General features: G+C 38.7%; 1 protein-coding gene across 1 annotated transcript in view; it reads right to left on the bottom strand.

Moving 5' to 3' along the window:
- The window catches only part of LOC122808606 (pleckstrin homology domain-containing family G member 5-like), a 676293-nt gene that overhangs the window by 220857 nt on the left and 428626 nt on the right, over positions 1-26810 (bottom strand). The window lies entirely within an intron of this gene.

Raw genomic sequence — 26810 nt, forward strand, 5'->3', positions numbered from 1 at the left:
AAATGTTTTTAGAATTAAACCATTAAATTATAAAAAAATTGCCTAGGTAAATATCCTTTGTACATCTTAAGTATGGATCATTATTTTAGGACATTATAGCATAATATTGCGAAAACAGTACATTGTATGTACAGTATGCCAAGTGTAAGTAGAAAGGGATGTGGATGACCTTACATTTATGTTTAAATGTGTTGTTAATATTTATCATAATTAACGAATCATCATACGGCAGGGGTTTGTCTCCTCCTGGGCCTACTCAGTAGGATTAATCATGTCAGCAAAATATAATTTTTATATATATATATATATATATATATATATATATATATATATATATATATATATATATATATATATATATATATATATATATATATATATATATATATATATATATGGATCCCCTACACTACACCGACACACCACAAACCCGACAGCCAAAACCGCGACATCAAAACACCGAAACCACACAATAACGACAGTATACACTACCGAACACCATAACACTGACTCACAACACACACGCAGCACAAGCACACCAAAAACCTTACAAACCTACACTAAACCTTACATACACAACTATCTAGGCACTAACCTTAACCCAAACCCTAACCCTAAGATCCGTCACTATCGCACACTTACCTTACCCACACCCTAACCCTAAAGTCCGTCACTATCGCACGCTTACCTTACCCGCACCCTAACCCTAAAGTCTGTCATTAATGCACACTTACCTTACCCGCACCCTAACCCTAAAGTCCGTCACTATCGCATACTTACACAGTCGCGCTCATTTCGTGTGTTGGTGTTTTCAATGTCGGGATTTCAAACTGTCGGTTATTCCATTGTCGGTCTTCTGGTGTCAGTATTCTCGTCATCAGTGTTTTGATCTGTCGGTGTTCTCAGGTAGACCCATATATATATATATATATATATATATATATATATATATATATATATATATATATAGATATATACAGAGAGAGAGAGATGTAATTATGTTGTGAGTAGGACGTAGGTAGGTATGAAATGATCCTGCAATCTGTTTGTGTTACTGGATAGGATAGATGGATTTTTCAACGGTATTCAAAGGATCTGCTATCTTGCATTGCTCTCAAACTGTTTGGTAACATATTGTGTTATTTGGTTAGATATGAACATGGGATATTAGCACCATGTGATGGTAGGAGGTATTGCCAGCACAGCTCTGAAATGTTGTAAAATAATTATATGTCATTTGTGAATATCAGGCTGATTTATACAAGATGCTTTTGTTACAAATGTATTAGAACTGTATGTCATGTGTATATCAAATTGATTTGTACAGATGTTTGTGTTGAAAAGGTATTTGTAAAGTGCTTGTGTTTGAAATGTATCCACAGTGTGCCCTACTGGGGTGAACAGAAATGTGCATGCATAACTGTAACTGTTTAAATGTATTTGTTTTAACAGAGGAAACTGGAAGGTTAACCTCAGTCCATCAAACTTTAGAATATATCTGAAATTAAATCACTTTAGGATTAGGCCATAAATATGCTATCCCACAGGTTTCAATGCAGCCAGAGACACAAAGTTTGTACTAGGAAGCTTGCTGCATTGTCTTTGAGGTGAACTAATTACTATTATGGAAGCATGTAGGTATGAAATTGTTTTATGAGTTCCAGCACCTGCCACAGATCTGAGCAAAAGCCTTTGTGTGTGTCTTTTTATAGGAAATGCTAAATCCTGCCAGCTTCCAGCAATGGGGCTTTGCATGGGAACTAGAAGTCAGCTGACCAGAAATGATGTCATTCTGCAAGCTATCCGAGAAGTAATATTTTAGATATTATTTTGAGATGTCTGCTAGTGAGACTTAGCATTCTTTATTCTGTTTGGGCCTGACAACAAGAAAGGCCATTCACCATATCATCTGCCTTGCTCTATTAAGTAAGTAGGGAATAATAATTATCTTAGATTCAGTCAGGAATAGAGTGAAGCTTAGTTTAGATATTGTTTTTCTTTATTTGTCTGAGCCTGTCCTTCAATGTTATCTTAAATATTTCCTGTGATTTTAAACTCTGCTGTCACTATGAATATATACTTAATATTTTCTTGTTCTTTTACTATTTTTTATTAAATATTTTAAACCTTTTTATTATGGCTAACCTATGTAGAGATATTTAAGTTTTGAGAGTATCTGCATATCTATTTGGTGACATTGTGTGGGACACTCCTTATAGCCTTCTTCTTGGTCAAACTACAATTTGTATTAATATTAATTTCACTCAGTATGTTGGGTACCCTTGGAAGAGCCTTAAGATAGCTGGCAGGAGTGTCTGGTGGCAGTTATAACTACCTTATAGTTTGGGCAGAAGGGGGTATAACTAAAAACCTGTGCCAGCCTTTCCCAGATGGGTGTGTGTGTGTGTGTGTGTGTGTGTGTGTGTGTGTGTGTGTGTGTGTGTGTGTGTGTGTGTGTGTGTGTATGTAAATCAAACCTCAAAGTGTGGGGCAGGAGCATGAAGCACTGGTTGGACAGAGAGTGTGTGGAAGTTTTGGCTTGGACACTCAGATGAGATCTCAACTCTATAGCTGTGCTAGTGTGGAGTCTTACTGGGGATCTGGAGAAAGAGGGGGAAACCAGCCCCGGACTGACTGTGGTCTCTGTATGCTCTTAAGGAAAATTGCACTTGATGCAGAGAGCTGCATCTGGAAATACTGTGTGTGTACCTGTTATCTTCCCAGTGAACATCTCCCACTGGTGCTAGTGGTGAGGATTGTGGCTGTTTGATTACTGGCCCAGAGGTGGGGCATCACACACCATATTTGGTGCTGTTTTTTCTTTACATTTACTGTAAGGTTGTTAGAAGAATGCAGCTGTCTTGATGAGTTACATAATTTTAGTGTAGGTGTGAGGTCAGCATAAAGTTTGGTACTTTGGATTCGTGATTCATGATTTTTCACACTCACAGCCCATGTTGGATAGTACTGTTTGGTACTTTGGATTCATGTTACATGATTTTCACACTCAAAGCCCATGTTGGATAGTACTGTTTGGTACTTTAGATTCGTGTTACATGATTTTCACACTCGGAGCCCATGTTGTATAGTACTGTTTGGTACGCTGGATTTGTGTTATATGATTTTCACACTCAGAGCCCATGTTGGATAGCACTGTTTGGTACTCTGGATTCGTGTTACATAATTTTCACACTCAGAACCCATGTTGGATAGTACTGTTTGGTACTTTGAATTCGCGTTACATGATTTTCACACTCAGAACCCATGTTGGTTAGTACTGTTTGGTACTTTGGATTCGTGTTACATGATTTTCACACTCAGAGCCCATGTTGGATAGTACTGTTTGGTACTTTGGATTCGTGTTACATGATTTTTACACTCAGAACCCATGTTTGATAGTACTGTTTGGTACTCTGGATTCGTGTTACATGATTTTCACACTCAGAACCCATGTTGGATAGTACTGTTTGGTACTTTGGATTCGCGTTACATGATTTTCACACTCAGAACCCATGTTGGATAGTACTGTTTGGTACTTTGGAGTCGCGTTACATGCTTTTAACACTCAGAACCCATGTTGGATAGTACTGTTTGGTACTCTGGATTCGTGTTACATGATTTTCACACTCAGAACCCATGTTTGATAGTACTGTTTGGTACTCTGGATTCGTGTTACATGATTTTCACACTCAGAACCCATGTTTTATAGTACTGTTTGGTACTCTGGATTCATGTTACATGATTTTTACACTCAGAACCCATGTTGGATAGTACTGTTTGGTACTCTGGATTCGTGTTACATGGTTTTCACACTCAGAGCCCATGTTGGATAGCACTGTTTGGTACTCTGGATTCATGTTACATGATTTTCACACTCAGAGCCCATGTTGGATAGTACTGTTTGGTACTCTGGATTCGTGTTACATGGTTTTCACACTCAGAGCCCATGTTGGATAGTACTGTTTGGTACTCTGGATTCATGTTACATGATTTTCACACTCAGAGCCCATGTTGGATAGTACTCTTGAGTACATTTATCACTGGTTATGTGACAGCCTTCTTCCCCTTTGTAAAGTGGCACTTTCATTGATATTGTCAAACCCCACCTGACCAGATCCAACACATAGTACCAAAGCCTGCATTAATTCATTATTTATGTGAAAAGTCTATGACTAGCAGGGACGAGGCGGTGAGATCCTATCACCCAGTATGGGAACTTTTGCAGTCACCCCCCCCCCACCTCTTGACTTATTTATTCCAATGTCATAGCATGTTAGATAACATATGTACTGCAAAGAGGATAAAAATGACCCCCAGAAAGAAGGTGATTCCAGACTGTAACTTAAATTCCGTACTGGAAAAACTGACCATGCCATCTTTTGAGCCAACAGTGAATGTACCCATAACATTCATTAGGTGTTCAGTGGTACCGCTCATACCATCCATGGTACACCTCCTACCACCAATAAGTAGTGCAGTCCTTACCAGCTATGGTACAGCTCTTACAACCCATGGTACAGCTCCAACCACCTGGTGGTACCACTCCTACCATCCATGGTACCGCTCCTACCATCAGTAGTACAACTCCTACTACCTGTGGTACCACTCCTACCATCCATGGTACCGCTCCTACCATCAGTGGTACAGCTCCTACCACCTATGGTACAGCTTCTACCATCCATGGTACAGATCGTACCACCCATGGTACACCTCCTACCACCAATAAGTAGTACAGTTTCTACCACCTATGGTACAACTCTTACCACCCATAGTACATCTCCTACCACCTGTCGTACCACTCCTAACATCTGTGGTACAGCTCCTACCAATCAGTGGTACTGCTCCTACCACCACTGGGAGCTCCAGGTTCCTTTTCTTGTTGGGACACAATAGGGGTGTGGTAGCCAGATAGGGGAGCACATAGGACATGTGAAAATTAAACACCAAAGCACCTTACTACTGAAGTATAGAATACAGGTTTCATGCTTACAACTTACCCATAATGCACTGTTAAACACAGAAGAGCATTTGCCTACAAAAAATCAGGGAATGTCATAATCTTACAAATTCCAGCAATGCCATATTTAGGGTTGTGGTTTGGAAAAGTGTTAGTATATTACAGTATAACAAGTCAAGGGTGTAGCTACCACTAAGACAGAGATGGGAAAATGTCATGCACAAAGATGTGTGCTTCAGGAAAAAGACAAAAATATTACTAGCCCAAATTCAAGAACAGAAAGCCAGACTTAGTTTGTTCTGTGCTGCATTGTAAAGAAAATGCTTTAAACAAATATGGTACATATTGCCAACATTCAAGATAAAACCCACATCTACCTACTGCAGACACTGGTGAATAGCAAAGCATGTCAGTTAAAAGTTCTTTGAAGTAGAGATAAGAGTGGTCAGTTAACAACTCCTGGATTACATTGATAATATGACACCTCAGGAAGAATCTGGAAGAGGTTCTGTAAGTGCTAAAAACTGGAAACTGTAAAACATGCAGTTCATCTAGTTTATTTTGCTGTTAAATAGGTAAGAGTGTGCTCTGAGAACATAAATCAGAGTAATTCAAACAAAAAAAGTGAAAATAAAAATAATTCCATCAGCTGTGTAAGATGATTGCAGTCCACACTACTGCCATTCTATTTACATCAAAGTTTACAAAAAATGACATCCATATGTCTAGTATAACTTGTATAAAGGGGGCTTGAAGTGGATGCGGTGAAGAAGAAAACTCCAGAATCATTTTACAGTGGCAGTTCCATTGAAATATAATAACCATAACCACATTGTGATTATGATACATTCAGAGTACAATATGATGAAATAAATGAGATCTAGTCGCAACTATAATTTGGTTGTTTATTTATATGAGCAGGTTAATCCCACTAAGCCAATGACCTCTTTTCAGGGGAGACTTGAGGTAATACTGACTAGGGGAAATTTTTGGAGGACACCAGGGAACTTTCCCTGTTCTTTTTGATGTGTTGTGAGATCTTTTACATCCACTTGAGCAACCACCATCTCATGCAGATGGGGCCTTGGTTTAGTGTCTCATCCAAAATACGGCACACTGAGGGGTGCAGCTTGTACTGCACTGCTGTGTCCACACTAGGAAGTTAATCCAAATGCCTGGTGTTTGAATAAAACCCACAGCCTTCTGCATCAAAAATAAGCAGTGGTGAGCACTGCTGCCTTCCAAGCAGCTTACCTGAGTTTGATTCCCCGCCAGTGCAAGAAGTCTGTACATTTAGCTATGAACCTATAGAGAAAGTTCACCCCGGGGATCACTCCAGTGGCTCTACTTGATAGAGGCACTGGGAATTAATGTCAGGCAGCACAATGCCAAGTCACTTCTATGGGCTAGGCTTGTAAAGGCTCCAGAGCCATTAGCCTAGTTCACACCTATGAATCTACCTATTGAGCGACTGAGACTGCAAATAAATGCATGTTAGTTTTCTAGTACCCTCCACTAATAAACACAAAAACTGCACAAAGCAAATGCATCAAAATGAATACACTAGCTTCCTTTTTCTGGTTTGATGAAACAACACAGAAATAATTTAGATCTGAATGTTTTAGGGTAGCACCCTACCTTTCAACTTATTTGGTCAAAAATTCTGGACAAAGCCAAAAATGATAGGAGTAATACAATCAGAAACACCTTTTTAAACATGATTCTAATTCACTTAAAACATTAGTAACAATTTTTGTATCAATATACATTTTTGAACAATAAGAAGTATAAAACTCAAATGACTGGCATTATTGACTGGCTGTAATCATGACCGATTTACCGTAAAACAAAAATGTTACGATTCATAGGAAAACATTTGAAGCAAAATCAGGGACATTATGTACAACAGGGACAATAAAAAGCTACGGGTAGTATTTAAAAAGGAATGTTTGGTCACAATAACCTGCTCCAGGATTTTGAATATACCTTTGAATGTACGAGATTTTAAATGATGTGGTTATAATATTCTAAATGTTATTATAACTGTCAATGAACAAGTGTCAGCAGTAGAATTTAAGAATCTGTAGTTTCAGTGACTGTGATAATTAAAACTACAAATTCTTAAGTTGAGGCATTTTCAGACAGTTTAGTATGGTGTGACATTACCATAACATCTATACTATCAACAGGCAAATGATTTAAAGAAATTGCAGCCATTGTCAACTTTCCATCTTCAAAATAAGGAACACTGTACTGTCTGTCATAAGATGGAAAAATTGCACAAAATGTGGAACATTTACTAACAGCTAGGAAGGGAGCTTGCAGCATGGTTAGAAAGTTACTTTATACTTATTTTAAAACATACCCAGTTCTTTAACCAGTAGAGACTCTCAGGAGAAACAACTTGTGGCAAATGTCCAATGCCACAGATGAGCAAGCCAAGCAACATCCCCCCCACCTCAAAGAAAAAAAATCAACTGCAATCAGCATCAAGCAATACAGATAAGAGTAGGCTTGCAGCATCATAAACACAATACCATACCATACCATATCATACCATACCATCCATAACACTAACAAGCTAAGGAATTGAAAGTGCAGCCATAGTCAAACTTCCATCTTAAGAATATAGAATACTACACTGTCTTGCACAACGTAGAGCACATGGGTAAAATGCATACCTCTCAACCTCTTAGCAAAAGAAATCTGGACGAAGCCCGACAAAATGGGGGGACAAAGGCCCAAAAATAGGGACACTTTTTAAATATTGCTCGTAAAAACTTAGAAAGTTGCTAGAATAACATGATTTGTTTTAGCATGCATTTTCTGGAGAATATGCAGTTTGAAACTGAAATATATGTCATTATTTAGTGATTTAATCCAAAGATCATCCTGGTGATTTGTCAAAATAAACACAGTTTTTATGAGAAACAATCCAAAAATATGAGGCAAAATTCTGGACATTCTGTGAACATTTGTACAGTTGAGAGGTATGGTAAAATGCGATACAGTTACTAACAACTAGAAAGGAAACTCACACCATTGTTAAACTGTGGACTTTATACTTATAAAAGATTTTTTGATGCCGCTAGTCTATCTTTATTTGCCTTAACAGTCAGTTGTTTGTAATGTAAAATTTTCCATTCCCACTAGTTATAAGATAAAAAAGCTATGCAGCAGTTGTAATATATTGTGTTTTACCACACCCAGCTGTGCAAACATTAGAGACCTCAGATTAGTTGAAAATGTTCAGCCCCCCACACACACACACACACACACACACACACACACACACATAAAATAAGCAATTAATTCTCATATTCTCTCTTAGTATCTGAAGTTATAAATTCTCAGTGACGCCATCAAAATTATTATTACTTCATTTCACCCACTGCATTGCTAATAGCTTGCTCTTTGACCCACATGCACACGCACACACGCATGTGTGCACACACATCCATCAATTACAACCAGTCGTCTGACTGTACCCCTCGGATGTTTTTTAAGAACAAGTGAATGAATAAATACGTAAATAATGACCCAGAAATGTATCTTGGCTTGCTGATGTCAGAACCGTACAGTACAACTTCCCTGTGCCATCTGAACTTCTTAGCTTAGATTCAGAAACAAGAAAAAAATCAGGAACAGTTGATGTGTGTGTGGGGGGGCAAGAGTGACAAATTTTAAATACTGTTTTATTAATATATTTGTTGTCCACATAAACCACTGGAGAAAGTGCTCCTTTTCAGGGGTCACCCAGGAGTAGTCTCTGAGTTATTTGCTCATAGTCACAATCTAGGCAAATCTTTTTCAACATAAAACACTCTGGAGTGATAATATGTATCACAGAGAATACCGCTTCTTTGGTACCCTCTTCCTCTCCACATAATTGAGTTACAAGAGCTCTGAATTTAAAACTACTGTTTCACTGCACTGATTTTTGAATTTTCTACTTTTAAGGATTGGATATTTCCATTCGTTTTTGATTTAGGTATTATTATATTACAGTTTGTTGTATTTTAAACCTTGTTTTGCTGCAAAATTTTTTGAAGAGTTAAAAGTTGTTGGCTAGGGTCAGTTAGGAAACATTCCCTTTGTCTTCATTGATTTAATAGGACTTAGGTCTAGCTAATTTGGGGGGGGAGCTGGGAAACAGTTTTCTTATTTAAGTGTTCATAATAATTCAATTTCAGCTCCAAGAACTTTGAATTTGAAACTGCTGTTTGACTGCATTATTTTTGGATTTTTTTCCCATGCACCCACCCATTTCATGTTGGGCTTTTAAACTTGGTGCCTTTTAGCTGCAGCCTCCACTGTAAATGAAGGTTTGGAAGCCCCTATGAGTGTTATTTCTACTGGACACTAATAGCTCAAACCGATAAGGCACTCCCATGAGATTCTTATAGCTCAAGTTAGCCTCTGTTTCATAACATCTCATTTCAGCTAATGAACACTACAATATTTAGGATGTAAATCTGAACTGTGTGTTGTTCTTTTCTGCATTTTCCTTGTTTTAACCAAAAGTCAGCTGTTTGCATTTATAACTTGGTCTGCGACCTTAGTCTAGTATTATCTCTCGCAATGGTGGGAGAACTGTGAGTTGCTGCAGGATCTGAGCATCATTTATTTCAATTCTACTGCTTTTTTCTACTTGTATTGTACTGGGTCTGGGGGTCTTAGTCTTGTAGTATAACACACAATAGTGAGATAATTGTGAATTTCTGCAGGGTCTGAGCCTCATGTATTTCATTTCGACTGCATTTTACATAGTCTGGGAACCTTAGTCTTGTAGTATCATTCACAATAGTGAGAGAATTTTGAATTGCTGCAGGGTCTGAGCCCTGGTTTTTCTCTTCATACTTCATTTGTTTCTGTTTGCATTTTACTTGGTCTGGGGACCTTAGTCTTGTAATTATCACTCAGAATAGTGACATAGTTGTGAACTATTGCAAGATCCGAGATGTATATAAATATATACCTCCAGAACATCCTGTAATGGATGTATTCTTGAATGTATGTGAAAGAGAACTTTCTGAATATATGAACTCACAACATTCAAAGAGTTTTTATAAGTTAACAAAGGAAGAAAGACAAGCTATTCATGAATTAATGGCCAATAAGGAAAGTACACTTGCGTACACTTACCACAAATGTAGATGTTCAAGTGTATTCACTGTTGCAATCATCACCTGTGGGTTATCCCTGCTGTGATAGCCCTTGGCTGGCCTGAATACCAGAGTCAATGTTTTTCTATGTTAACTGCTGTCACTTGTTGACTGACATCAGGTCATCAGTGCTATAAAGCAAGGAAGCCAATGCCATTACATCCGTTTTTCTTGCCCTAACTAGTCAGAAGCCCAAGGAAATATAGTAAAGTGGTCTTTGTGGCTAAAAGCCACCATAAGAAGCTTATGTCTCCCTAAGGAAAGAGGATATAAGGGGGAAGGAGGTAGGGAAAGCAGGACTGCAACAGTGAATACACTCGAACATCTACAGTTATGGTAAATGTGGTTCTTCATATTTCACTGTTGCAGTCATCACCTGTGGGAGAATTCCCAAAGTTGAGGAGAGGGGTGGAAGGATTAGTTAAAGACCTAGGCATGTGTAAGCATGCCCTGCATAACTGCAGAGGCAAACCCTGCCCTAACCTTAGAGAAAAGAGGTAGGTGGTAATGCTTTGTAAACGTATGGACAGAGGTCCAGGTGGCAGCTTCCCAGATGTCCCTGGTGGGAACTCCTCTGAGGAATGCTGTGGAAGTGGAGGCTGCCCTAGTGGAATGGGTACAAATATACTTAGCAGAAATGGATACAGTGCGATATCCATTTGGCAATGGTTTGAAATGGGCTTCTCCTCTGTGCCTGGGGCAAAGCTGACAAGAAGTTGGTCTGTTTTCCTGAAGGGTTTAGTATGGTCCAAGTAGAATCTGAGCTGTCTGTGCACGTCTAGTGAGTGCAGAATTATTTCCCCCTGGTTTTGAGGGTTAGGGAAGAAGGTGGGTAGATGTATGGCCTGGTTACTAGTCACATTAGATACCACTTTGGGCATAAAGGAGGGGTTAGTCCTCAGGGAGACCCTGTCTGCATAGAAAATGATGAAGGGCTCAATGGCCATCAAATTCTGAAGTTCTGAAACCCTTCTGGTTGAGGTGATAGCTAGGAGAAAAGCAGTCTTCCAGGAGAAGTACTTCAGTTCTGCTGAAGCAGCAGCTTTGAATGGTGGTAAGGTTAGTTTTTCCCAAACACAATTTAGGTCCCAGGCTGGCATGGGTGGCCTTCTGAGAGGTCTGATATTAGAAGCCCCTCTGAGGAATTGTTTAATCAAAGGATGTGAGAACAGGGGCTGGTTTGTTTTGAAATTAGCTGAAATGGCTGAGGCATGGATTTTAATAGAAGAGGAGAGGCCGCTATTGAATAACACCACTAGACAGTCCAGGATAAATGGGATTGAACGTAGTGAGGAACTGCCCCCTCTGGACTGGCTCCAACAGCAGAATCTTTTCCATTTCCCTGCATAAGATTTTCTGGTGCTGGGCCTTCTGGCTTCTGTGATAATGTCTAGGACCTGTATGCTTAACAGGGGCTCCTTGTTTGCTTTTAAAGTATTAGCCATGCTGACAGTTTGAAAGTCTGCAAGTCTGGTGCAGCATTTCCCTCCCTACCTGAATTAAGAGGTCTAAGATCAGGGAAAGCTGCCTGGGAGGTTGTGAAGTCAGGCTGCGCAGTAAGGGGTACCAATGCTGTCTGGGCCAATCTGGAGCAATGAAGATGCCCTTTGGTCTCTCCCCCCTTATCTTGATCAGTGCCTTGGGAATAAGAGGCAGAGGAGGGAATGCGTACACAAAGAGGGAGTTCCAGGGGAAGGTCAAGGCATCCACCTTCCATGCTAGGTGGTGATACTCCCTGGCACAGAATTGTTTTAGCTGGTGGTTGAGGTGCGAAGCAAAGAGATCCACCTTCGGAGTTTCCCACTCCAGAGTGACTTGCAAAAAGATTTTTCTGTGGAGCTGCCATTCATGGGGGTCCAGAAAGTTTCTGCTTAAGTGGTCTGCCAGGGTGTTGTTGATTCCTGGTAGGTATTGGGCTCTTAGGTGTAATCCCATGGAGGAAGCTGTCAGCCAGAGGTTCATGGCTAGCCTGCACAGAGGGTAAGATTGGGTCCCTCCTTGTTTGTTGATGTACCACGTTACTGTGGTATTCTCTGTTTTGATAAGGAGACCCCCTGGCTTGAGATGGGGTTTGAAGGATGTGAGAGCCTTTTATACTGCCATCATTTTCTTTTGATTGATATGTAAGGGAAGGTGCTGGGCATCCCAAAGAACTTGGGTGCACCTGCCTGCTAGGTGAGCACCCCAAGCAATGCCTGAGGCATTGGTGGTGATGGTCTGCCCAATAGGGCAGAGGATGAAGGGAAGACCCATGTTCTTGGCAGATTCCCCTGCCCAACAGAGAAACTCAGCCTTTATACAGGGGATCAGAGGGAGCGAGATCTCTAGAGGCTGAGAGTGCTGACACCAAAGGATATTTAGATACCACTGAAGTTTTCTCATGTGAAGTCTGGCAAGAGGAATTAGAAGGATGCAAGATGCCATGTACCCTAAGGCTTGCAGGAACTTCCTCACCATGATATGACTTCTGGAAGCCAGCTGGGTAAAGTAGAGAGGCAGGAAGCTCTGCTTTTCTGGGGACAGGAAGGCCATTTGGAATGCCGTGTCCAGCAGTGCTCCCAAGAAAATGATCCTCCTGGAGGGTGTTTGCTTTGATTTCTTCTCATTGATGGTGAACCCTAAGGAAGTTAGGAGGGTTTTGACAAAGAGGAGGTCCTGGAGCAGCTTTTCTTTACACTCTACCTGAATGAGGCAGTCGTCCAGGGAAGGGTAAATCTATATATCTCTCTGGCTGCAAAATGCTATGGCGGGGGCTAAACATTTGGTGAATACCCTGGGAGCAGTAGATAAGCTAAAGGGTAGCACAGAGAACTAAAAGTGCTATGAGCCTGCTCAGAAACACAGGAATTTCCTGCAGGATTCCCTTATGGGGATGTGGAGGTAGGCATCTTTTAGGTCTAGGATCACTAACCAGGCATTTTTTGTCAGCATAGGCAGCAGCTGCTGCAAAGTTAGCATTTTGAATTTGGGGACCACCAGGAAGGTGTTCAGAATGGATAGATCCAGGATGGGATGCCAAGTGCCCTCTTTTCTGGGAACAAAGAATAGTCTGGAATAAAAGCCTTTGCCTGTTTGATCTGAGAGGACAGGTTTTACTGTTCCTTGGGATATGAGAGTTTGGACTTGTTTCAATGCCTCTGCCCACTGATTTGGAGGCAAGTCTGGGTACCCTCTTGGAATTGGGAGTTCATTGAAAGAGAATGTGTATCCCTGAAAAATGATATTTAAGACCCATTGGTCCTTTGTTACAGAAAGCCAATTTTTATTTGCAGAGGGAGAGCCTTCCTCCTAGCTTTTGGTGAGTGAAAAAAGGGCAAAGGGGGGAGAAGGAGTCATTGAGAGTTTTTGCCATAGAAGGATGGCTTAGAACACCCTGCTTTTGGGGTGGAAGTGGTCCACTGTTTTGTTCTCTGCTGTCCCTGGGATAAGGGCCTGGGTGGTCTGTCCCTGTGGGGCTTACCTTGCCCCTGTCTGCTAGGTGCAGGAAAGGACCAGTGCTTAGAGGAAAATTCCTGCTGAACCTAGGAGGTTGAACCTAAAAGAAATATTTTATTGTTTGCATAGATTTTTCTTTGTCTTCCACCTTTTTAAGCACCTCTTCTGCTTTTACTCCAAACAAACAGTCCTTATCAAAGGGTGCATCAATTAATTTAGACTTGACATGATCAGGGAGAGGTTGTTCCTTCAACCATGCATGTCTCCTAATGACAGGTCCTGACACTGCTGCCCTGCTTGAGGCTTCTAGGGTGTCATATTCACAGTGTAATAAGTGTTTGGCCATTTGACAAGTAGAGTGCAGTAAATCTGCTAACTCTTTTGAATTGGCACAGTCAGGAAAGGTATAAATCTTTTTCTTTAATAGTTCCAAAGTGTGTTGTTGATATTTTAACATATGGAACTGACAACTGAGTGCTCTGATTGCTAAAGATGCAGAGGTGTATACTTTTTTACCCCATCTGTCCAGAGCTCTGGAATCCCTGTCAGAAGGAATAGGATTCTTTGCAGAACTAGCCTTAGCTCCTTTAGGTCCCTGTGTAATGACCTCCAGGTCTGCAGCAGGATTTCTGTACAGGTATTTGTGAGAATACGGTACTTTGTAATACCTGTTAGGTTTACTGGGAATAGGTGGGAGGGAGTCAGGGGCTAAGCTGGATTCATGGAAAACATCGTCCACCACTTCTAAGATAGGGAGTGGCTAGGGGTCTGTGCTGGGACAGGTCTAGAAACTCTCTTAGTCTTTTCTTAGACTGAGGGAAGTCCTGAGATTCCCAGTGGAAATGTTTCCTGAGGGTGTGAAGGGTTTCCCCAAAGGAAAGGTCTTCTGGTGGGGAAGCAGAAGGAATGGATTCCTATGCATCTGAATCCTCATAAGCAGTCAGAGGTTGCTGTTCCTCTTCAAAATCTGAATAATCAGATTCCTCAGAATCCTACTCTGTTATTATTTCAGGAGAAGGATGTCTTTTCCTTTTAGAAGTTGTGGCCTGACTACCCCTGATAAGGAAGATAAGATCCTTTGCCATCTTAAGCATTTGGGCTTGGGGTGGTGGAGCAGGAGTAAGAGGGTGGCTAGAGCTATATTTTCTAGGAGTGGCCTGGATTCTAGGCCTAAGAGTATCCACTGGTCTGAGAGAAATGGTAGCCAGATGAGAAGAGGTCATTTTTTGTCTAAAATTGGTAGTGTAAAAAGGCCTCCTCAGAAGCCAGGTGCCTGCGCAACAGCTCTGAACCCAACCGAGGCAGAGACAACCAAAGGCTCGGAAGATGAAGAAGATTTCTGTGGCATACTGGACTCTGAAAGGATCTCAGTAGAGGTCTGCATAGATATCATATCGGGCATCAGGGGCTGCGAAAGCACCTCACTGTATTCCTGAGAACTGATGAACTGCTTAGCGGTAGCATCATCGGAAGGCTTAGCCTTGTGTGGTCTGTCTCTATCTTTATCTCTACATTTTTTCAGAATGTCTATGGAATGTTGGCTGATGGATGCCGTATCGGAATGCAAAGATGGAAGACGAAAATACTTGTCTACAATAAGAGCTCTACGATGAATGGTTCTAGCGTTAAAGAGGGCACAGAACCGGCAACAGGGGACGTCGTGGTCTGGGCCTAAACAAGTGACACATTATGAATGGAAGTCACGGTGTGGGATCGGCTTTCTACAGGTGAGATAATTGTTAACTTTTTCGGACAGCGGTTAGTGCAAGAAAAAAGGATCCCCAATGGGGTACTTAGCTTTAGACATTTTCAGCTGTAATTCGAACTCTGGTAGTGACCGACTGGCACACTTGTGAACTGTTTCTGCTACGGGCTCCATGGTAAGAAAGACTGATGTAATGGCATTGGCTGCTTTGCTTTATAGTACTGAAGACCTAACGTCAGTCAACAAGCGACAGCCGCCGATGCAGAAAAACATTGACTCTGGTATTCGGGGGCTACCACAGGAGGGATAACCCACAGGTGATGACTGCAACAGTGAAACATGAAGAACATCTAATTGTTTGACCAGCAGACAAGGGAGGGGCAGTTGTTATTCTCAGTTATGAATGATACAGATCAAGAATGGAAGAGATGCTTTGTTCAGTCTCTACCTATGAAGTGATAGAAGAAGCCATGGCAAAGGATATAAAAAGACATATAAAGAATACTCTGGAAGATCTCTATGCTATGCAAATTATTATCAACGAGTTGCATCAGTATTTTATAGTTGAGCATCCAGTGATTCCTGTCATTATTGGACTACCGAAGATACACAAGGATCAACACAATCCCACATTGAGAGCAATAGTGGCAGGTAGTGGGTGGTCTACCGAGCCAATGTCAATATGGGTACAGAAGCAATTGAAACCAGCTCTATGCAAAGCACCAGTTGTGCTTAAAGATACACCTCAATTTTTGAATGCGCTATTTGAGTCTATGGGTGCAAACTTCACGTCGACAACTTGTTCACCGTTATTCCTAATGCGCATGGTATATACAAGCGGTTAAACATTTCTGGAGTAAACACAACATCCATGACAACAGTATGATGCATAGAATCTGTCTCCTACTACAATTGGTTCTGGAAAATAATATCTTTATGTTTCAAGAGAAGATTTACTGGCAGGGGTAAGATACCAACCTAAACTCAATGCTGGTGGTGGGGTGCTGCCATGGGAATACCCTGCGCCAATTCTTATGCAAACATAGTACTTGGGCTTTGGGAAGAAGAGCATATTTTTATTACTAAGAATGTGTGGAGAGACAAGATAATTTTCTACTGTAGGTTTGAAGATGTCTTTTTTCTTTAGAAAGGTAAATGTAATGGAACTTGGTTTGTCTCATATTTGGAAAGCACCACCAGTTTTCTACGCTTCACCCAGAATTACTCAGATAAAAAGAATACATTTCTGGGTGTTCAAGTTTTCTTAGATGAGAATGGCGATATGGGAACCACACTATACATGAAAACATGTTGGAAGAAGACATCACTTAGTTACGACAGCATGCATCCGCAACATACGTTCTTTAATATAGCAAAAGGACAAGCATTGAGAACATCCAGACTAATCGATGATGATTCACAACTTCACAGTGAGTTAGAATTGTTATCTGACAACTTTAAACAACGTGGCTATAATAAACCGTTAGTAAGTGACATTGTATGTGATGTCAAAAAGATGAGAAGAACACAAGGCAAAGCGTGGTTTAGTAATAAAGGCATGACGCCGGAAAACGTGAGCAATGAGAACAAGGAGTTGAATGAGTGCCAATGAAATACAGCAGTGATATAAAAGGCATCTGCAATATTCTGAGAAATAACTGGAAAATGTTAGCCAACAATGATGGACTTAGGTTAATAGTGGGCAACTTTCCTATGTTTTTGTATAAAAGGAACAAAAATCTTAGGCAACTGTTACATAAAACAACTACCAGCTTCAATACAAAGTTGCCTACAAGTGAAAGGATCGGGACTTATTGTTGCTGGCAATGCAAGGCTTGTAAAGAAATATCTAAAAACAACACTTTCATACACCCGATTACAGGGGTAAGATACCAGCCTAAACTCAATGCTGATTGGTGCTCTTGCAATGTGATATATCTTGCCAAATGTGGATCCTGTACTTCGTTTTATGTGGGTAAAGCAAACAAAAGATTAAAAGACCGCATACTGCAGCACCTAAGTGACATTAGACTTCGTAAAAACACCAGTGCTTTATATCAGCACAAGTTAAATAAACCAAACATAACCTTACTTTCATGGTACTACAGTTATGTGACCCAAATAAAAGGGGGGGGGGTGATATATGCAATCGAACAGAAGTGGCAGAAGCCTGTTGGAATTTGGAAACTGGTTTACTTGCTATAAGCAAGAGCTCTGAACATGAGGAAAGAGGTGTGGTGCAGTTTTGAGTCTGTGATTGGTCAAGTGTTACTTAAAACAGTTAAACAAACTTTGCTCGTTGATCTGATGAAGGAATTGTCCGGAAGCAGTTATCTTTTATGCTTTACAATTAAATTTATGGTTTTAGCTGTCTTGGTCCTTTTTGTTTTTTTTGCTGCTTATATATATATATATATATATATATATATATATATATATATATATATAAATCCAAATAGTCAGGCAGAGAGGTAACCAGGTCATAAAACAGTTTGTTCACAAAAAGAAATATCCAAGGTACAAATAAGAAAATGTAAAAAACAGATTTTAATTCGTGCACACACAGTAAGCGCTTTCACAAAAGCTTCTTCAGACCGTTAAAATTTGAACAAGCTCATTAGTCTAGTATATATAGGCATCATGTGATCCCTCTCAAATGAATTAAACTATTTAAAGGAACACTGTTGCTAAGAGCTTATCACAAAACTTTTCACTATTCAACAACAATAACATTTTAAGATAATCATCTTAACAAGATAGCAGCAACCAAAATGGTTATTTCATAAATTCTCAACATTTAAATAATTCGGTCATGTAATGCAAATAACAAAATGATTAGTTGCAACTATACACTATATATTAAAACACTTATATAGAAACCATAAAGTGCTGTCCTTCAGTAGTTACTACATTCATCATTTGTATTACAGAATACAACAATACAACTTACTGTCATCGGCGTGCTATCTAAAAGTAAAAAATATATATAAAAAATCAAACCGTTCAACGATAAAAAATGAACATTCACATATTAACCTTTAAGCATTGAAACACGCTAAACGAAGAGTTCATAGGGACATATCAAACCAGCCGTATAGTGGTAATACAATTCGCATATACGTCCCTGATATATTGTCATATATATACATACGCGTTTGTACCGACTCGGTATGCTTTTAATTAGAGAATCAATATAAAAACGTATCATTATGTTAGTAAATGCCAAACGTATTCAATGCATTTATAATTATTACCTACTTATAAAGAATCTAAATAATCAAATTGAGTACAGCGTCATTAAAAATAAAAAATACAAATATAACTACATTATAATATGAATATAAACTAAATCAAATTCCGCCTAAAATTCATACCTTTAAAAGTCATGCTTAAATAATATGATAATTACGCTATACATCATCTAGAAGCATTATAATTTCTAAAATAAATATCTAATAATCCATATGCACGTATATAATGTAAACCTAAGAAATTTCTCCAAAATAATACTTATTACATAAATGTATACATAGAGACCCAAATGCTAAGACATATATATTTCTCCCTAGATATCAGAAACTTTGATATTAGCCTATTAAAAATATATATTATTGTTACATAGTTTTTAAACATCTGGCTCTAAGTGTAGGTTTTATAGACGCCCTTTCATTAAGCCCCTTACCCTTATCAGCTCGTAGCCGTAATATCCAATTTACTTCTCTACGTTCAGTATTATTGCGGATGTCCCCTTGTCTAATCGTTGGAAGGATATAATCTATAACCATAAATTTAAATGTATGGTGGGGGCCCTCAGTATTAACATGTTTCACTAAAGCATTCATAGTATAGCCAATTCTTACAGCATAAAGATGTTCCCTAATCCTGGTGCGAAGCATCCAGTTGGTTTTTCCAACATAGAATGCTGCACATTCCTGGCAAACCGCCAGATATACTATGTTTTCAGTATTACAAGTAGCTGAAACATGAAAATAAAATATTTGTCCAGTATTAGGATGTATAAAGGTACTATCTGTAGCTATATATATGCAATATCCACACTTCTGACATGGATTAGTACCTACGCTTATCTGGTGTGACAGGTTCTTATTTGAATAACATAAAAGCTTCTTTAAATTAGGTTTATTCTTATATTGAAATTTGGGTTCTTCCCCCACTATTAATTTAATGTCATCACTACTAGTAAGAATACGTCAGTGTTTATTTATAATGTCCATGACTAGTTTCCTGTCATTAGTATAAAAGAGGGGTATCCTTACATACTCACTCTGATGCTGTCTAATAGGAACAGTGTGAGTATGAGCAGAGAAATAAGGTTGAGCCCTGTTACATCTTATACTCTCCATGTCCAGTAGCCCTTTATTAATTTCCTTTTCTGCATATCCTCGCTGAATTAATCTATCTTTAAATTGGCTAATTTCCTTTTTGAATCCCTGTTCAGAGGCATTCAACCTTGAGATTCTCATACTTTGCCCCTTAATAATATTATTAAATACATGCGAAGGATGCATGCTTAATCTATGCAACAAAGAGTTCCTGTAACAAATTTCCCTATGAACACCAGTGTTTACTTGATCTCTCATCACCTTCTCTACAAACACATCTAGATAGTCAATCCTATTATAAGAATATGTGGAGGTAAATTTTAAGTATGGGGTCTTATTGTTAATAGCCGAAATATAAGTCATTAACTGCTCTAGATCACCCTCCCAAACAAAAAAACGTCATCGACGAAATGTCTGTAGAAACGCACATACTTGATATGTAAAGTGTGCATAAACAGAACTTCTTCCTCCCACTCTGCCAGAACTTTGTTATTGCTTTTTGGATATATATATATATATATATATATATATATATATATATATATATATATATATATATATATATATATATATCTATAATCGATCTAACAGTGGTGATGGATTACCTAGTATTTCTTTGTTTACAAGTGGTACCCGAGTTTCTAAAATGACTCCAGTAAACGAAAACAGTGGACCTGGTAGAGCGACAGCTGGTGTTTTGAGCTTGAACAAGACAGGTACTTTTAATCAATTTAAAGACATTCTTGATCTCAAACTAGATTTTAAACAGTCACCTAGACCTCAACCCAATAATTTTAGTGGTAGTTACTCCACTTTATTTTTTGACTTGGACAATATGCTTTTTAAATTTTAAGCTTGGGAATTGGACAACGTTTATTTAAAACACTGCTTGCAACTAAATATTATCCCGAAAGGTTTACGGGTGTGCAAACACCCTAACAATGTGGTTGAAGTTTCGGATTTCCATAAAGATTTAATAAATGCGTTTGATAAGTGTGGCATGGAAATCATGAAGGCCATAATAAAAAACAATGAACTGGAAATGGACAAAATGTTTTTCCAGATAGAGACTATTAATAATAAAATTGTTTCTGATTTGATGTTTGGCATTGAATGTGAAAAAGTCAAATACTATGATATGCTTAAAAATGTTGAAGTGAAATGTATTAAAGTACATGAAAGAAAATTTAGAAAGATAGAAAGGGACATTAAGGAGTACAACAGTAATGCACATTACCCTAAACCTAAAAATACAGGGGGTAATACATACTTTAGACCCCATCTGTATAGGAGTGATAGAGACAATGGACAAGATAATTTATTTAATGAAAATCATTCTGAGAGTTATGATATACATGACCCTTTAGAGTTTCCTTCTCCGAGGAGATCGGAAAGACTCAAGAACAAGGACCCAGTGGACTACAGGTATGTCCACCAGAATCAGAGAGGTTGGAAAACATTTTGGAAATAGTCCCCTCCAATGAAATTATTGTTAATGACTGTATATCTTGTTACAAAGGTTTTAAAATATTTAATTATACATCCACTTTTATTTCCAAAGGACATTTTAGTTTATTTCCAAAAGGTTTTACTTTTATTCCCAGAGTCAAGGCAAACATAATGAATTTACTTGTGGATTTAAAATTATTTATAAGGCAAAAGAATTTAGAAGTGTTTTTTAATGGCAATGTAAGAAAGAATACATTGGATTTAACCAAAAAGAGCACTTTTAACCCGCCCTTCCACTCCCAACTTAAAAACTTTGAAGTTATGGTTAAGAAAGAACTTAGAGGCCAGCTTAGGTATAAAAAGGTTACTTCTAATCTTTCTAAGGAAGAAATGAATATTTTAAGAGCTTGCAAGGAAGACAAAAACCTTAGAATTATGAAGCCTGATAAGGGGGTGGGGTTGTATTTATGGATCAGATTAATTATGAAGCTAAGATGTTTGAACTGTTAAATGATGAATTTATTTATGACAGAGTCTCTTTGAACGAGATTCACATTGCTTACAAAAAACTAGCCCTATGTTTAAATGATTTATTAATAGAGGGGCTTATTGATTTAGAAACCTACAATTATTTACAGGTTAAAAAACCAAAAGTACCTTCAATATTTGGTATACCTAAGGTTCACAAAAACATTGTGGACCCTCCACTTAGGCCTATTGTCTCTGCTCAAGTTTCTATCACGGCCCCCTTGGCTAAATATGTAGATGTCCATCTTAAAAAGTTAGTAATGGATCATCCCAATGTGTTAAAGGATTCATGGGACTTTTTAAGACATATTCAGAATTCAAACCAGGGAAATGCATAATGTTTTCTTACAATGGACGTAGTGGATTTATTTACATGTATTCCACATGACATTGGTTTGACATGGTTTGAAGAATTTTTAGAAACAGGTTCACCATCTCCTTTAAAGTGTTTTGTACATGTTTGATTTTATTGGATTTAATTTTAAACAACAATTTTATTTTTTTCCAGGGTGAGTATTTTAGACAAACAAAAGGTGTAGCTATGGGTGCGCATTGTGCAACTACATATGCTAATATTATTTTATTGTGCTGGGAAGAAAGATTTGTTTTTTAATTCTGATTTTAAACATCACTGGAATTTTTATGGGCATTTCCTGGATGATGTGTGCCTTTTTTGGAACAGTTCTGTTGATAAATTTGTTGAATTTTATGATTATATTTCCAACACAACAATTTCTTTAAGGTTTACTTATAAAATTGATGAGAGTGACTTATGTTTTCTTGATGTTAACATTCAGAGACATGGCAATGGTTTCAAACCAACATTTTTAGAAAGGAAACATTCTCTAATGCCTATTTACATTACACAAGCTCCCACCCTCCCTATCAAAAAAGGGCAATTATTAAAGGTCAGTTGGTGCGAGCTAGTAGGATGACTTCTGAAGATGATGATTTTAGAAATGAATGTGGCTTTATTAATGACATGTTCAAGTCAAGAGGTTATCCCAATGATTTGTTAGCATCTGTGACCACTGAGGTAATGGAGGGTAGAATTTCTAGATTTGCTCCGATTTTAGGAAAAACTTCCCCCATTCCCGAATTGACTAACGATGAGGAGAATTTACTGGAGGTGTCAGTTCAAGATAAAGGATTTCAGTCTGCCATGGTTACCACCTTTGATGGTGAAAGTAACCTGATTAGGAGGATTGTTACCAAAGAATGGAATAAATTTGCCAGTAGTCCAACTTGAATTACTTATTTGAAAAGCCCTTTAAATCTGTATATAGAAAGGGATGAAATATTAAGAACATTTTGGAAGGGGCAAACAGTGGATTGTTCTTTGGTAACAAAAAAGGGACCCATAAATGTGGTAACTGCCCACAGTGTTTTAACATACAAGAAGGTGACGCTATTTTTTTGAAATGCAGGGGTAAACACCTTGTTGCAAAAGGCTTTGCTAATTGCAATACCACTAGGGTGGTATACATTGCCCTATGTGGGATATGTGATTCATTCTATGTTGGCAAAACCGAAAGGGATTGAGACAGAGAATGTATGAGCATGGTTATGACATTAGAAAAAGAAAGGACAACAATGCTTTGTACAAACACCATGAAAACTGTGATCATGCTGAATGTAAGTTTTTTGTAATTTAAGTTGTCCCTCTTGATCCCAGGGGAGGTCCATGGGAGACCCACAGGGAGTTATACTGGCAAATTATTTTAGATGCCAGTACCCCCTGATCTTAATGAAATGTTATCCATAAAACCTGTTCTGAAATTAAGGTCTGCCAAATTATAATATTTATTTATTGTTCAACTGTTACACTTTTACAAAAGTTTTATATATTTTTACTTTTTCATATTTAATATGTATTTATTTACTTATTAATGTCACTTTTGGGAGGGGTCATGTATCCTTTTTCGGGATTTTTTATATGTAATGCGTGATTTTTCCACCAGGTGGTGCTAGTACCCTTTGATCATTGCACTTTATTTAGTGTCTATTAAGGAATTTTAGTAGTTTAAATTAATGTTTTACTATATAGCCGCATATACAATTAAGGTCTATATATGTGTACACACATTTCTTATATATTTATATATATCTAAGTATTTTGTATGCATTTTAAACTGTGTTTAAATTTATTTTAGGTCTTTCAGGATTGATTGCTTCACATATATTTAATGCAAGTTGCTTTTCATTGGCTCATCCAAATGGGTTAGGTTATATATTTAAGTGTTTAATGAGGTCAATTTTATCTGATGAAGTTGTTTTTGCCGAAAACATATGAGGAACTGGTTACACATCGTTATTTTCGTTTGTTACTTGTTGGATTAAAGTGAGGTTTGTCCTTTAGCCGAGTTCGCTGTGCCTTATTCCTGGTTTACTAGTTATTTTTGGCTAGGCACTGAGACCACTATTTCGTTTACATATATATATATCTATATATATCTATCTATATATAGCTATATATATATATATATATATATATATATATATGGGTCTACCTGATAACACCGACACGCCAAAACACTGACAACAAAATAACCGACACAAAAAAACGAAAAAAAAAATTTCAAAAACACGAAACTTCACATGCCCGACAAACCAAAATCCCGACAATCAACAAAACAAATACCTTTCCGAAAAACACACACACACAACACAAGCACACCAAAAACATTACAAACCTACACTAAACCTTACATACACAACTATCTATGCACTTACCTTAACCCAAACCCTAACCCTAAGGTCCGTCACTATCGCACACTTACCTTACCCGCACCCTAACCCTAACTCAATTAATCCATCCCTAACCCTCAAGTCCGTCACTATTGCACACTTACCTTACCCGCATCCTAACCCTAACTCACTTAACCCACCCCTAAACCTAAACTCCGTCACTATCGCACACTTACCTGACCCACACCTTGCCCTAACGTCCATCACTACCACACACTTACCTTACCCACACCCTGACCCTAACGTCCATCCCTATCGCACACTTACCTTAACATGTTGGTGTTCTCAGCCTCGGGATTCTCAACTGTCGGTCTTCTCCATTGTTGATCACGGTCTTCTCCATTGTAGTTGCGTGACCGAAAGTCGATCCATCGTAATGCTTTCTCGATCGCACAACTGCTGCAACAAGTGCTACCATGGGTCGAGAGGGGGGAATAGTAGCCTGACCAGTGTTCAGTAATCTCGGGTTCGACATCCGCAGATTCGACATTCCGTGATCCTGGGGTTCTGCTATTGACACGTTCGCATTCGCACATCGGTCGTTTGTGCAAATGCATGTATACCTATATATATATATATATATATATATATATATATATATATATATATATATAAAACTTGGACAACCCCTGTTTTTTTTACTTAAAGCAGAGTACCTCATTAACTCTTTTTAAGCGCAACCTGGATAACTGAATGGGGAAGAGAAAACACACCCCTGAGATTCCACCTGTGTCCCTGCTGGACAGTGGAATTCTTGTCTAGGCTTGTAAGGGCCTCAGGGCCAATAGCCTTGTAACTTCCTATGATATACACACACACACACACACACACACACACACACACACACACACACACACACACACACACACACACACACACACACATATATATATATATATATATATATATATATATATATATATATATATATATATACACACACACACACACACACACACACACACACACTTACTTATATTACATTTTTACAGTTTAGTTTAGTGGTGCTGCAGTAACGTTGTCGCCTCACAGTAAGACGTTGTCCGGTTTGATTCACAGCTAGAGCGTCTTCTGCGTGGAGACATGCATGAATGGGCATACCTTCGGTGAAGGTTGTGCGTCAGGGCTGATAACTCGGCACGTAAAAAATCAACTACCAATCATTAGCAGACTGGAGTTCCGCTGTGGCGACCCCTAACCAGGAAAAGCTGAAAGACACAAACAAACTGTTTATATACCTCTCTAACTCATCTCATATAACCTCCGCTGAGCTGGGCAGTAGTGAATTGTGGTGCCCTGTATAGAAGCAGGCACCTAGAGTTGTAATTTTCCATATAAAACTTCCTCTGCTTTTTTCCTATCACCTCCCCTGTCTACCATAGCTTTCATGAAAAGAGCAACTACTCAGGACAGATTGGAAACAGCAACTTGGGCTTCAATACATGCATTCTTAGAGCACTATAGGATGGACATGGTGTCTTGGGCAAGGACTCGATTTGCCTGCATTTCTATAGATGATTCTCCAGCCCACTCTGAGTCCTAGCCAGTCTCCTTTCCTTGGGGAGTTGCTTTGGGAATCTTCCCATTTATGATGACTGCAACAATGATATTTGTGAAAACCATAGTACAGTTGTACAGTTAACATACAATAATCATACATGCTTGAGTATGATCACTGTTGCAGTTCTAATTTTTCTCCCTCCATGCCTGCTCTTATAATGGGGCATCTTTGGATTGAGATGGGAACCTACAGGATCTTCTGCCCTACCTTTCCTACCTTCTGAGTTCTGTTGCCTTTGCTCAGGAGTGCAAATCATAAGGAGGATCCTTCTAATATGAATATCCTTTGTTCAAGCCTTGTTCATGGGGAAAAAAGGAACTAAAGATGGAAAGGGCAGATGTCTATGAGAAGGCAACATCAGCATGGCCTGCAGACAGTGCTCAGCATTGAAATTTGGACCAGATGTCATAGGATCATAGGTTAATATGAGGTTACTAGGCTAATGGCCCTGGGGCCCTTACAAGCCTAGCCAAGAATTTATCCCCAAAAAAGAAACCTCAGTCAGCACCTGTCACCCCTGTCAATGAGGGACAAAGGTGGAACCTCTGGGACAGATTTGTGGTTTCCCATCCACTCATCAAGGTTGCACTTGAAGAGGGTCAGCGAGGTACTCTGTTTGACATGTATGGGAAGTCTATTCCAGAGACAGGGCAGCCTCTGGAAGACAAACCTGTCTCTCCAACAGGTTTTGTCGATGTTACATATTAGATTTATACTCTGCCTGCAAGAGTGATCCCCTTGTGTGAGGACTGCAACAGTGATCACATTTATATCATCTGTACATTCCCTTACCTATTAGCTTATTTTCATTAAGAGTAGACTCTCATGTATATGTGAGCTCTATGTTCCGTTATATTAAGTAATACTAAACAACATCATATTTGTAAGATGGAAATTGAAAGATGCAAGGGAGCTAAGT

This window comes from Protopterus annectens, chromosome 8.part0 (genome assembly GCF_019279795.1).
Source record: "Protopterus annectens isolate FY-2018-M chromosome 8.part0, PAN1.0, whole genome shotgun sequence".
Taxonomy (NCBI): domain Eukaryota; kingdom Metazoa; phylum Chordata; order Ceratodontiformes; family Protopteridae; genus Protopterus; species Protopterus annectens.